This window comes from Podarcis raffonei, chromosome 1, assembly GCF_027172205.1.
Source record: "Podarcis raffonei isolate rPodRaf1 chromosome 1, rPodRaf1.pri, whole genome shotgun sequence".
Classification (NCBI taxonomy): Eukaryota; Metazoa; Chordata; class Lepidosauria; order Squamata; family Lacertidae; genus Podarcis; species Podarcis raffonei.
Genome location: NC_070602.1, coordinates 66,394,955 through 66,408,980, shown reverse-complemented (window position 1 = coordinate 66,408,980; position 14,026 = coordinate 66,394,955). Strand labels below are relative to the sequence as shown.

At 44.0% G+C, this 14,026-nt stretch overlaps 1 protein-coding gene across 4 annotated transcripts in view; it reads right to left on the bottom strand.

Annotated features, from left to right (window-relative positions):
• PPFIBP2 (PPFIA binding protein 2) overlaps nucleotides 1-13,167 on the bottom strand; it is a 104,350-nt gene extending 91,183 nt beyond the window's left edge. For 3 of the 4 annotated variants that reach the window (XM_053390634.1, XM_053390660.1, XM_053390651.1), the window contains exon 1: nucleotides 12,929-13,167. The gene's annotated coding sequence lies outside the window, so the exon portion shown is untranslated. The remainder of the gene's footprint in view (nucleotides 1-12,928) is intronic. The other variant, XM_053390668.1, reaches the window with a different exon arrangement.
• Nucleotides 13,168-14,026: the final 859 nt, after the last annotated feature.

Below are 14,026 nucleotides of genomic sequence, written 5' to 3'. Positions count from 1 at the left end.
ATTAACTGTTACAACCGTTTCCATGAAATAGGGCAGACTTTAACTCACACATTATATGGCAGGAGAGACAGAGGCCGAAAGTTTGGAGATTCCTTATGGTTTAAGGCAAACAAAAGAAGATATTCTGCACATCTGATTTCATGAAAGTGAACCAGTGTCGAGCTATAAATGGCCATAAATACCCATACAACACACCCGCCATGGCAAGCTTCTTCCCACAACACAGCAATTCATGAATAATGACGCCTGCAAGTCTCAAAGGCTGGCAAATGTCCCAAATATGTGAATGAAATGGACAAAAATATAGTTATTATTTATTTGTGGAGTACTCTGTAATGTCACTTTGAAGGCTAGGAACAGAGTGGATATAGTTGTCAGTCTTGGCACGCATTCCAATTAGTATTAATTCTTTCAATTCATTGCTTCTTTAAAAAGAGGTGATGTGGGATGCATTTCTGTTTATACCAGTGTCAGCCAATGACATCTCTTCCACCAACTTACACGAATAGCTTCTAAACTGAAATTGTACAAGATGATTGGGGCCAACCTACACAAGGAAAACACAGGATTCCAAATTCTATTATTTACATCCTAAGGCTAATGTGACCATGAGGGTATTTTCCAGAGCGAGTCAGTGAATACCATTAACTCTTTTCCCACCCACTGATATTTTCCTGAGAATGTACCTGTCATTTTACAGGTGCCCCTGCAAGCTGAACTCCAGCACCAGAAGCGAGGCCAAGGGAGGGGTGGCCTCATGGTGGACATGGAAGAGGTTAAGCATAGCTCTCTCTCATCTGCCACACCTCACTGTTATCTCAGGAAATGGCACATTGAGATCACATGCTTCCTGAGGTAACTGATATGCCCCTTAGATGCATGGTTACATCACTGAATTGAAAGAAAAATGGTGCAGATAGTAGTAGTAGCAGTAGTAGCAGCAGCAGCAGTAATAGTTGTTGTTGTTTAGTCGTTTAGTCATGTCCGACTCTTCGTGACCCCATGGACCAGAGCACGTCAGGCACTCTTGTCTTCTACTGCCTCCCGCAGTCTGGTCAGACTCATGTTTGTAGCTTCGAGAACACTGTCTAACCATCTCGTCTTCTGTCGTCCCCTTCTCCTTGTGCCCTCAATCTTTCCCAACATCCGGGTCTTTTCCAGGGAGTCTTCTCTTCTCATGAGGTGGCCAAAGTATTGGAGCCTCAGCTTCACGATCTGTCCTTCCAGTGAGCACCCAGGGCTAATTTCCTTAAGAATGGATGCGTTTGATCTTCTTGCAGTCCATGGGACTCTCAAGAGTCTCCTCCAGCACCATAATTCAAAAGCATCAATTCTTCGGCGATCAGCCTTCTTTATGGTCCAGCTCTCACTTCCATACATCACTACTGGGAAAACCATGGCTTTAACTATATGGACCTTTGTTGGCAAGGTGATGTCTCTGCTTTTTAAGATGCTGTCTAGGTTTGCCATCGCCTTTCTCCCAAGGAGAAGGCGTCTTTTAATTTTGTGACTGCTGTCACCATCTGCAGTGATCAGGGAGCCCAAGAAAGTAAAATCTCTCACTGCCTCCATTTCTTCCCCTTCTATTTGCCAGGAGGTGATGGGACCAGTGGCCATGATCTTAGTTTTTTTGATGTTGAGCTTCAGACCATATTTTGCGCTCTCCTCTTTCACCCTCATTAAAAGGTTCTTTAATTCTTCCTCACTTTCTGCCATCAAGGTTGTGTCATCTGCATATCTGAGGTTGTTGATATTTCTTCCGGCGATCTTAATTCCGGCTTGGGATTCATCCAGCCCAGCCTTTCGCATGATGAATTCTGCATATAAGTTGAATAAGCAGGGAGACAATATGCAGCCTTGCCGTACTCCTTTCCCAATTTTGAACCAATCAGTTGTTCCATATCCAGTTCTAACTGTAGCTTCTTGTCCCACATAGAGATTTCTCAGGAAACAGATGAGATGATCAGGCACCCCCATTTCTTTAAGAACTTGCCATAGTTTGCTGTGGTCGACACAGTCAAAGGCTTTTGCATAGTCAATGAAGCAGAAGTAGATGTCTTTCTGGAACTCTCTAGCTTTCTCCATAATCCAGCGCATGTTTGCAATTTGGTCTCTGGTTCCTCTGCCCCTTCGAAATCCAGCTTGCACTTCTGGGAGTTCTCGGTCCACATACTGCTTAAGCCTGCCTTGTAGAATTTTAAGCATAACCTTGCTAGCGTGTGAAATGAGTGCAATTGTGCGATAGTTGGAGCATTCTTTGGCACTGCCCTTCTTTGGGATTGGGATGTAGACTGATCTTCTCCAATCCTCTGGCCACTGCTGAGTTTTCCAAATTTGCTTGCATATTGAGTGTAGCACCTTAACAGCACCATTGTTTAAAATTTTTAATAGTTCAGCTGGAATATCATCACTTCCACTGGCCTTGCTATTAGCAATGCTTTCTAAGGCCCATTTAATTTCACTCTCCAGGATGTCTGGCTCAAGGTCAGCAACCACACTACCTGGGGTGTACGAGACATTCATATCTTTCTGGTATAATTCCTCTGTGTATTCTTGCCACCCAGTGGCGTAGCGTGGGTTGTCAGCACCCGGGGCAAGGCAAGTAATTTGCGCCCCCTAACCCGGGGAGAGTGAGTGAGCCAGGTAGGGGCAGAGAGCTGCGAGTGCGAGCGCGCCCCCCCAGATGTTGCGCCCGGTGCAGCCGGCCCCCCCTGCACCCCCCACGCTACGCCACTGTTGCCACCTCTTCTTGATGACTTCTGCTTCTGTTAAGTCCTTTCCACTTTTGTCTTTTATTATGGTGATATTTGTACGAAATGTTCCTTTCATATCTCCAATTTTCTTGAACAGATCTCTGGTTTTTCCCATTTTATTGTTTTCTTCTATTTCTTTGCATTGCTCGTTTAAGAAGGCCTTCTTGTCTCTCCTTGCTATTTTTTGGAAATCTGCATTCAATTTCCTGTATCTTTCACTATCTCCCTCACATTTTGCTTGCCTTCTCTCCCCCGCTATTTGTAAGGCCTCGTTGGACAGCCACTTTGCTTTCTTGCATTTCCTTTTCATTGGGATGGTTTTAGTTGCTGCCTCCTGTATAATGTTACGAGCCTCCATCCATAGTTCTTCAGGCACTCTGTCCACCAAATCTAAATCCTTAAACCTGTTCCTCACTTCCACTGTGTATTCATAAGGGATTTGACTTAGATTGTATCTTACCGGCACAGTGGTTTTTCCTACTTTCTTCAATTTAAGCTTGAATTTTGCTATAAGAAGCTGATGATCTGAGCCACAGTCAGCTCCAGGTCTTGTTTTTGCTGACTGTATAGAGCTTCTCCATCTTTGGCTGCAGAGAATATAATCAATCTGATTTCAATGCTGCCCATCTGGTGATGTCCATGTGTAGAGTCGTCTCTTGTGTTGTTGGAAAAGAGTGTTTGTGATGACCAGCTTGTTCTCTTGGCAAAACTCTATTAGCCTTTGCCCTGCTTCGTTTTGAACTCCAAGGCCAAACTTGCCAGTTGTTCCTTTTATCTCTTGACTCCCTACTTTAGCATTCCAATCCCCTATAATGAGAAGAACATCCTTCTTTGGTGTCATTTCTAGAAGGTGTTGTAAGTCTTCATAGAATTGGTCAATTTCAGTTTCTTCAGCACCAGTGGTTGGTGCATAAACTTGAATTACTGTGATGTTAAGAGGTCTGCCTTGGATTCGTATCGAGATCATTCTATCATTTTTGAGATTGCATCCCAGTACAGCTTTCGCCACTCTTTTGTTGACTATGAGGGCCACTCCATTTCTTTTACGGGATTCTTGCCCACAGTAGTAGATATGATGGTCATCCAAACTGAATTCGCCCATTCCTGTCCATTTTAGTTCACTGATGCCCAGGATGTCAATATTTATTCTTGCCATCTCATTTTTGACCACATCCAACTTACTCATGGTTCTTACATTCCAGGTTCCTATGCAATATTTTTCTTTACAGCATTGGACTTTCCTTTCGCTTCCAGGCATATCCGCAACTGAGCGTCCTTTCGGCTTTGGCCCAGCCGCTTCATCAGCTCTGAATCTACTTGTACTTGTCCTCCACTCTTCCTCAGTAGCATGTTGGACGCCTTCCGACCTGAGGGGCTCATCTTCCAGCATCATAACTTTTATATGCCTGTTGTCTTTGTCCATGGAGTTTTCTTGGCAGGGATACTGGAGTGGCTTGCCGGTTCCTGCTCCAGGCGGATCACGTTTGGTCAAAACTCTCCACTATGACCTGTCCATCTTGGGTGGCCCTGCACGGCATAGCTCATAGCTTCTCTGAGTTATTCAAGCCCCTTCGCCACGGCAAGGCAGTGATCCATGAAGGGGGCAGTAATAGTAGTATCCCAATTATTTGTTGTATAAAATTATACCACAGGCCGGCAAGATTACTTACAATCCAAGGATGTGGCACGAGGCTTATGGACAAAGTTACTACAATTGTACTTTATAGACCTTATGCACTGTTACTGAGTTTATCAAACTGTGTAATCCCTTTACGTATACCATACTGAAACAATTTATATGGCTTGCTAACAGCATTCACAGGCACATAGCTGCTTGCAAAAGCCTTCTTGGTTCTCCCAAGGTCTTGTTCCCCAAGTAAATTATTCATCCTTAACCAACAGAACACTCCCCCCCCCCCACTAATTTTGCACAGAGGCACTTTCAATGGGGATTATTGCTAGGGAGAGGAAAGTTGCATGTCATGCCCATTGCAGTTTTCCCTGGTTTGCAAATACGACCACAGGCCCCAAAAGGTCAGTGGCCCCTTACTTAAGGAGCGTGCAAGCTAGTTATGACTAACTCAGAGAGATAGCTCAGTCGGTAGAGCGTGAGACTATAAATTTCAGGGTTATGGGTTTGAGCCCCACGTTGGGCAAAAAAATTCCTGCATTGCAGGAGGTTGGCCTTGATGACCCTCATGGTGCCATCCAACACTGATTCTGTGACTCTGTTTCAACTAGTCTACTCTAAGCGTAGCTTAGTCAGATACCAACCATATTAAGAGAAAGTATTGAATTGAATGAACTTTCCTTGATCTAATTTATATTCATTCTAGATTTCAGTATTCTTGCTGATTTGTATAAATCCTTCTTTCAACATTTAGTCTTCTAAAGAGGAGTGGTTCCCCCCCCAAAAAAAAATAAGAATGATAATCTGGCCATTTTAAGTACTCCAAGATCTCTGTGTCTTTTGAAATTTTGACAGTACAAATATAAACTTTAGCAACAAATATCAGAAGATGTGTAGTATTTGAATGTACTATTTGTAGCTTTCATTTCTGTGAAGACATGAGGTGCGTAAAGCGTGTAACAGCACATTTCAGGTATAATGGATGCACACTTTATGTTGTGCATACTTGCCATTTATATTCAGTGAGCCCTGCACTTTCTCTTTCTAAACAGGATTAATGGCTATGCAAATCAGCCTTGGACTTGCACTGATTACATTGAAAGATAATTAATCAGACCAATTAACATCAAATCCAGATTTCAATGAAGTCAAAACAACCAAACTGCAAATCTACATTGGATAATGAGGGAAACTCAACTAGGAAAGAACACTATTTAGCTCTCAATGTGCATCTCATTTGCTAATGTATAATGCTTCAAAAGGCACAAGTTAATGTTTCCAAGATCTTCCCTTAATGCCAGTCTCTTATCTCTTCAACAAACCTGATTTGCTTCATATAATTTCTGGGAAGAGGTACCATTAGAAAGCTTTAGTTGACAATTTACCATTAGTATAATTCATCAAAAAGTCTTAGTGCAATGAGTCAGCTGAGAGCATGCTGATTACAGATTCCTAAGCATATGTTATCATTTAGCGTGCTTATTGCACTAACACAGCTTTAGGTTCAAACATATGCTTTGCATAGTCGAAATCCGAGATACAGACACCCATCTGAGAACTAGCAACTTTGCAACCAAGGATGCTCAGTTACACACACCCACACACCGACTCCACCCCCTCAGCAAACTAAAGAAATGCTCCACTTCCTTGAAGGTTCCTAAATAATGCAATTAGGAGAGTAAACTGAGCAAATGCCATCACAGAAACTCCTCAGAATCTACAGGCAGATTCATTCTGCATTCAGAGCTCAGCTGATCATGGTAATCAAAATGACTAAAGCCTCAAGATTAATCAGTTTTTAGCTAAAAAAACAATCCAAGAAAAACTCAGCCACACAAACACACGCACTCCAGTGGGTTGTATAAAGGCATAATTAGTGTGGATGAATCATTCCCTATTAATATTGAAGATCTATGTCTACAACATTAAAATAATTCCATGTGTAGGCAAGAACTAGTTACTGCCAAAGCCAACGAGTATGGTATGCAATGATGCAATCTGAATTTAAGATCTTGCCAAACTCGCTGGGCTCCTAGTTTCTGGGGTGGACTTTGGTAATATTGTATTGGCAGCATTATTATTATTATTATTAATTATTATTATTATTTTGCACCCCCTCGGCTTAACGTCCTGTGCCCTAAATCCAGCACTGCTAGTTTTGGCAAGATATGCAAAGTTTAGGTGGAGAGCAGAATGGTTCCATACCACTTTGGCGTCTGCAGTCCACTCCAGACTTGGGCAAAGTGGAATCCGCGATGAACTCCAGTGATGCACAAAACCATGTCCATCAAGCTTCTTTGTGCATACCTGATCCAGAGGGCTGCTTCCCCAATTCTTCTGCATGGCGAAACAAATGGTATTTTCATCACCTCTGGACCATGTCAGACATGACTGGGGCAACCTCCATGAACATCCCAGACCACAGCGGGAGAATACTTGACACGCTTGGCGCCTCTGACACATTCCACCCATTTGCTATGCCCAAGAAAACTGTTTCCAGGAGGGTTGGTATCTGCAGCAACTAGGTGACGTGAAGAGTTCTGGTCATGCTCCAAAATATGGGCACAGCAAGGATTTATGCTGGGGTGGAGGCAGAACCTCAGTTTTTTTTGTTAAGTATTTTTATTGTTTCACTTGATCTGGGGGGGCCCTGCCCCCTTGGCTATGCCCATGCTTCAATAATGCACCCATCTCTTCCAGCATCAAATATCCCTTCCTGTTTTTTTTCAGCTGTAAGGCAGAACACATGAGCATAATAACATGTAAAGGTGGAATGGGGGGGGGATGAGGAAGAGAGGTAGAGAAGCTGGCAAGATACTTGAAGCTTCCCTGAATAGGAAGAAGGTACTGCTACTCCGTTTTCTTAAACCAACCACTGGCTGAGGCTGATGGGAGTTGCAGCCAAATCATCAGCACCAGGTCAGCAATGGCTGCCTTAAACTTCTCGTGTGAAGTGTAGTGGATGGCAACAGAGGAGAGGGCCTTTCTGGTTGTGTTGCCTGCTTGTGAAATCCCTCCCTAGGAAAACTCGCCTGGTACCTATGCCAACAACTTTTTAGCACTCAGCAAATATTTTCCCAGCCTTTTAACATCTGGTGTGTTTTTGTTTTAGCACTGTATTTAACAGTTGCAAACTGTTTTACTGATTACCGTAGTTTTTAATTGCCCTAGGAATTTTCATTTGAAATGTTTTAAAGAAAGACTGGACCACACACATTCATTCTGTATGGAGTGAACTCACACTGGAGCTGAAATTATGCTGACATTTTCCACAGGACTTCTCAGTCTCCACTTCAATTCCCATGCAGACCAAGCATTGGGGAACACCAACATGGGATAGGATGAGGGCAGCATTAGTGGAGGAGAAGTTGTGGTAGCTCTTATGTTGCCATTTACAAGCATCTTCCAATAGTGTCATTTCAGGCTCACATTTCAGACAGCACTCCCAATGAGAATGGTCCCACCAGCTGAAGAAAGGAATGCATTTTCCCCAGTGACAATAGATGGCTGTCTGAATGCTAGGAATAGGAGACGTCGCCTAAACAGAAGTGCTTTCTTACATAGGAAGAAGAAAAACCTGGATTCTGTGCAACTCAGAAACATACATACATTCGTTGTGATAGAAACCGATCTACGGGAAAGGCCCAAAGTGAGTTGGTGCACCATGCATTAACAGATTAGGGACTACTTTTAATCCTATTTCCATTCACACTGTCCAGTGACCACAATATTATCCAGGAGCCAAAGTCTGGCTAATGAGAAAAACAAAAGCACCAGTACTGTAACCTTCCCAACAGCACTGTTGGGCCAGGGATTTTAAGGCAAATTGTATTAACTAGTTAGCTACAGATTAGGTAAAAAGCACAAACACTTCATGATGTGGTTTCAATTAAGCACTTTTTAAAAAAAACCACTTCAAGGGTCCTTGATCCACAAATCCTGTTACATGACTGAGAATTACAGAGCATTATCAACATCTGAAAACACAAGAGTCCACTTCAAAGCAATTCTATGCACAGTTTTGTTGACCTGAGTAAGGCTACTGTGATAAAAACTGCCTCTAATACTAATCTTGTGCAATATCTATAATGAGTTTGGTCTTAAGCCTAGATCTTGCACTGCCCTACAACTTCCATTTCCAGAACCAAACTATGGTGAAAAGCACTTTCCCTGTAAATAGACTTCACCTCATGCAATCTAGAATGCCAGTGTTTGCCTCCTCAGCTTATGTACTATCAATACAGCAAAAACCAACAGTTATAATTTTTCCAGCAGACTTTACCTCAAGGGATGCAGAAGTCATCTTTCAAAAATGTGGAATATGATTCTCTTGACCACAACACAAAAACCTAGTCTCTTCAGATATATTACAACCAAATTGTAATCCACAACATCAATTAGAAGTGCAATTAGGAGTTTCTTTGGAAAACAGCAGAGCAGACTGATGTTTCAAAAAACCTCTATTTCATCTGAGAAGTATGCTTTTTTTAAAAAAATAAAAATAAAAGGGGGATGGGTGGAAAATCAGTAGCTTCCTGCTTCATTCTGAAGGTGAGTTGAACGCCCCCCCCCCCCAAAGCAGGGCAAGTATGGCTTCCTCATTTTGTTAGATGAGATGGAAAAATATATCAAATTCTTAATTGATAACAACATGGTACCAATTGTTTGGGGCTGACACACACATACACACCACCCCCTGAAATCTTAAGTGCTAAGAGAATGTTTTAATGTGCCTATTCAGCCTAGCTCCAGGTATATATTTTCCAGCCTCAAGAATGTCAGAAGTGACAATTTAGTAACAACAACTTCTGATTTTATCATGTATCAATATTGTGCAGTGGTGGCTAACCTCTGGCCCTCTAGGTGTTGTGTGGTTCCAACTTCCATCATACCTGACCCCCGGCTTTGCTTGCTGTGGCTTATGGGAGCTGGAGTCCAACAACTTGTGGAGGTCTAAAGATTAGTCACCTTTGCTATGACCTATACAGCACACAAGTAAGGAAGAACTGAATTGAGGCCTCACTCCATCTTCTACAGCCTTTAACCATTTTATTGCAATACCAAACTTTCAGTAGAAATGCGTACCCATCCACACCAGAAAATGCACTAACTTACCCAGCAATCTTAACCTGGTCTACTCAGAAGTAAGTCATTGAATTCAGTGAGGCTCGCTCCCAGGAGCCGGGGATAGTTTTGCAGTCTTATTTACTTATTAGGAAGCCCCCCTGACTTCAGTGGCTCTCAACTGGTCCTTTATGGAACCACAGACTCCAGAGAATATTTTTTGGAGTAACAATGTTTCTGTCGCATAGCAACATTTTCCTTTTGCGCAGAGTGTCTCTCAAGTATAGGAGATGGCCACTCTCATCATTGCAAATAAACTAACAGTGACACTTAAATCTGCATTTCTCAGCTGCTATAAAGCTACTATCTTACAGCAAAGCAGTAAGACACAAAGCTTGTGAGATCAAAGTAATATGTTTTGGGTAAGAGAAATAATAAACCCCAAAAAGACGACAAATGTTTAAAAGACATCAACTTTACAAGACCCCAAGAGTGCATTGCAGAATATATGGTTCCCATTTCTAGTCATCCATGCTTCAGCCAGACTTCCATGTTGCCATTTAAATCATACCATTGGTATCTATTGCCTTGTGTTCCAAAAGAAGAGACAACACTTTTTACCCTAGAAATCAAAAGCCATTTGTAGGACTTGAAGTTGCCTGTCAACCATTATAGGACATCCAAATATTTTTGAACTACGTTAGCCAACAATCTAAAGAAAAGCTCTGTGTAATCCAGGAACCCTGCTATATTCCCCCAAGAGTGAAACTCAATAGCTACTCAAACACAACTCCTGGTTACCCTTATTCCAGTATAAGCCATGCTAAGACACAGTGGGATTTACTTCAAGGTGAACATAGAGAGGACTGGGCTAAATCCACATTAAGTCCAAGAGCCCAAGTACATGTACTGGGAAGAAAGCTCCAGTGCAATTAAATGTAAAACATGCTTCCAGCTTGTGCAGCTGATTTTGTTGCAATGCTTTGACTTCCTGACAACTCTGAACCCATTTGCAATGGATGACCAAAAAAAGACAAAGGCTCAAAGTGACTAGTTTCAAACGCTCATCAGCTTCTGTCAAACTCAAGCCTTAAGTTGTGTCTGCATAGGATACCTGTCAAAGATTGATGTGCTCAGGCAGCTAGTGCATTTTGATTATGTATTTTGTGGTTTTATATACCACCAGGTATAGAATGGTATTATAATAATAATAATAATAATAATAATAATAATAATAATAATAATATTCAGCTCATTACACACATATCCCAGGATGATGCAGGCCCACAGCTCCTAGTGTGATATGCTTGAAAGTATAGAGTAGACTAACATAGAGGGTAAGAGTGCATTCTTACCTATGCAAAAGACAGACGGTTTAATACAAAAAAACCACATTTTTTTTAAAAAAACCCAGAGGCATTTACCTGGCAGCCTGCCTACCCAGAAGTAGGTTCAACTGAGTTCAGTAAAGCTTCCTCCCAGGTAAGCAAGTACAGGATTGCAGCCATAAGGAACATACTGCTGGGATTTTATTATAGCTTGCATCTTTTGGCATTAAGATATATGCCTCAGTCAGCCCCAGATGTTTACTTTCATTGCAGCCAAAGTTTCAATGAGCTGGGGATGAATGGAATTCAAGATTAGAACCTTTAATTTATTTACACCTCAAAGCGGTTTACAAAAGACTGCATGCTTACAAGCCTCATGGAAAACAGCAGGATTTACTTCTGAATAGCATCATACCTCAAGTCCAAGAACCAGCTGCTTGGAGTAGGCATGATAATATGGCCTAGTCCAGTTAAGATACCGTGTGTGTGTGAGAGAGAGAGAGGGGGGGGGTGCATGCAAAAACTGTCCCTGCTGTCCACATCCCCTACACGCACGTAGTCTGCTAAAGGTCAGAACAGAGCCAGCTCTGGATCAGATGTAGTCAACATGATGTCCTCCATTTTTTTAGCACTACAACTCCCATCAGCCCTAGTCACAATGGGCAGTGGTCACAGACCACGGGAGTTGTCGTATGCAACATCTGGAATATACCATATTGGCTATTCCTGCTCTGGATAAATGATCAGAAACCCCATCTCCTGTAGGGTTCCCAATCTCATTGAGAGGGTCTATAAGAAAGCAACTTGTAGGCAAGGTAGGCTCTATTCACACCTTCACCAGACTGGGGAGGGGCAGCAGGCCCAGCTCTGCTCACTCCTTCATGTGCCTCTGAGCATGTGCAAAGCATGCCTCCCATCACTGTCCTACACAGTCAGAATTAAGGGCAAATGTTTCCAAAGACTAAGGAAGGGGAGGATCACAGTACTGCGCTTGCATGCAGAAAGTCAACTTCTACCCTTGGCACCTCGAGTTAAAAGAAAATATCACAGGTGATGTGAAGGTTGTCTGCTCAGAGATTTTGGAGAACTGTTCCCAGCCAGAGACAGTGCTGGGTACATAGTGTGCCCTGGTACAAAGCACCTCCCAGGACATTTCCCTTTAATAAATGTAGTGCTTATCTCAGGACCTCACATTCCAGTGAGGCTGCAATCTTAAAACACTAACTCCGAAACTGCAGTCTGATCCCAGGCATTTTTCCCCTCAGAAAATGGAACTTCCAAGTCAGTACATGGAGGATTGGATCCCCAAGTACTTGGGAATTGAACTCAGCAGGGCTAACTTCGGAATACAGGATTGCACTCTTGAGTCTAACTGGAAATAATGGGATTTGCTCCAAAGTAAAAGCACAATTAGTATCGCTCTGCAAGTTGTTTTAAAAACCCCAAGACATTCAGAAATGAGATACTCTGTTTTCAATGGAAATTTACTTCTTTTAAAAATGTGCTGAGCAGCACAATCCATTAGGAAGAAGCAAAGAGGTTCTCCCTCCGCCCCCCCATCACAGACACAAGAACATGAGAAGAGCCTGCTGGACCAGGTCAGTGGCTCATCCAGTCCACTCCAGCATCCTGTCCTCAAAGTGGCCAACCAGGTGGGAAACCTGAGCACCAGAACACTCCCCCCCCCACCTCCTGTGGTTTTCAGCAACTGGCATTCAAGCAGCGTAATTGCCTCTGCCCACGAAGGCAGGGCAGAGCCATCACGGCTAATAGCCTCCACCTCCACCAATTTGTCTCATCCTCCTCTTTTAAAAGCCATCCAGGTTAGTGGCTGTCGCGACATGCTGTGGCAGCGAGTTCCGTAGTTTAGTAACTACCTCTCCTTCCCCGCAAAAAAAAAAAGAGAGAAAAAAGAGAAGCTACGCTCTAAGTTTACGAAAGAAAGTTAGGCGGCCAGTGAAACAAGACTATGCAACACACCTGAGGAAGCAGCGGCAGAAGACTCCCTCTCCCCAGTCCCAGTCCCCCAGCCCAAGGGACTCGCTGGGGGTTTGCAAAGCTCCCCCCGCCCGCGGCAGGCAGAGAGCTCAACGGCAGTTTCTGCCCAGCCAGCCCGGCTTTGCACCCCAAAAGGAGGGCACGACGCAACTAACCTTGCCCGGTGAGGTCCGGCGGCGCTGCCGCTGCCGCGGAAGAACGCGCGGCTGCCTTTCTCTCCGCGCAGCCCTTTTAAGCGGCCGCGTCCCTGCTGCGCGCGCTCGGGCTCCTAGGCGCCTCCAAGCCCCCTCGCGGCACGCGCACCGATTGGCTTCCGAGACGGGGCCAGACGGCCGCGAGGGTCCCCACGTGATTCCCCACTCGGAGAGGAGCGTGGCGCTGGGACGCGGGTCCCGGGGGAGGGGGAGTCCCGCCGGCCTTGCTCCGGGGCGGAGGGAGACACGCGGACCGCAGTTATGGGGCGACTCTCGGCACTTGCTCGAGCCTCGGGCTGCTGCTTCTGGGCTCCTGCGTGCAGCAGCAAGCTTAGCCTGCTGGTTAGCGGGGGGTTCTGTACGCTTACTCGAGAGTCAGTCCCGTTGGTTTCAGTGGGGCTTAGTTCTGAGTAAAGGGGCCTTGCAAGGGGGAGGGGGGTCTATGGAAGGGAGAATGTCAGCAGGTGCAGCTTCGCCTCCACTACAGGAGGGGGAGGGACCTGCGGCCACCTTGAGGTTGCTGGGGTTAAAACTCATCAGAACTAGGAAGCTGACTTAAAAAGAGTGCATCCAGCGCACTTAGTATTTGTTGGTTGAAGTGACAAAATATAGAAGGGAGAATTCCTGGAGGCCAAGGAATCCCCAACAGATATGTAAAATCACAGCACAGGCAGCAAAGTAAAGCATGGAAATAGAGGCCATTTGACCTTTAGAATATGCCTCTCCAAGTGCATTCCAAAAGCCCCCCTGAAAGTTTCTTTCCCAAGTTTCCCTCTTCCCCCCAGCATAAGAAAAGAGCACACATATGGTAAGGTTAAAAATGATTGTACTTACAAATTTCCCCAAAGGCCAGATTCATGTGTTTCAGAATGATTGCACAGGCAGTAAACCTTAGCTTAGTTACAAAGTGAAAGTTCCTAAATTTATTGGTATAGGAACTCAAAAGAGTGATTTTGAGAGCTGTGCAGTTGAATTGGAGTCACCAGCTCAAACCTCTCTACATGCTGAGTTCATGTAGGCTGGAGTTCTCTCACCAATGAGTACTTGCCCCAGACTTGG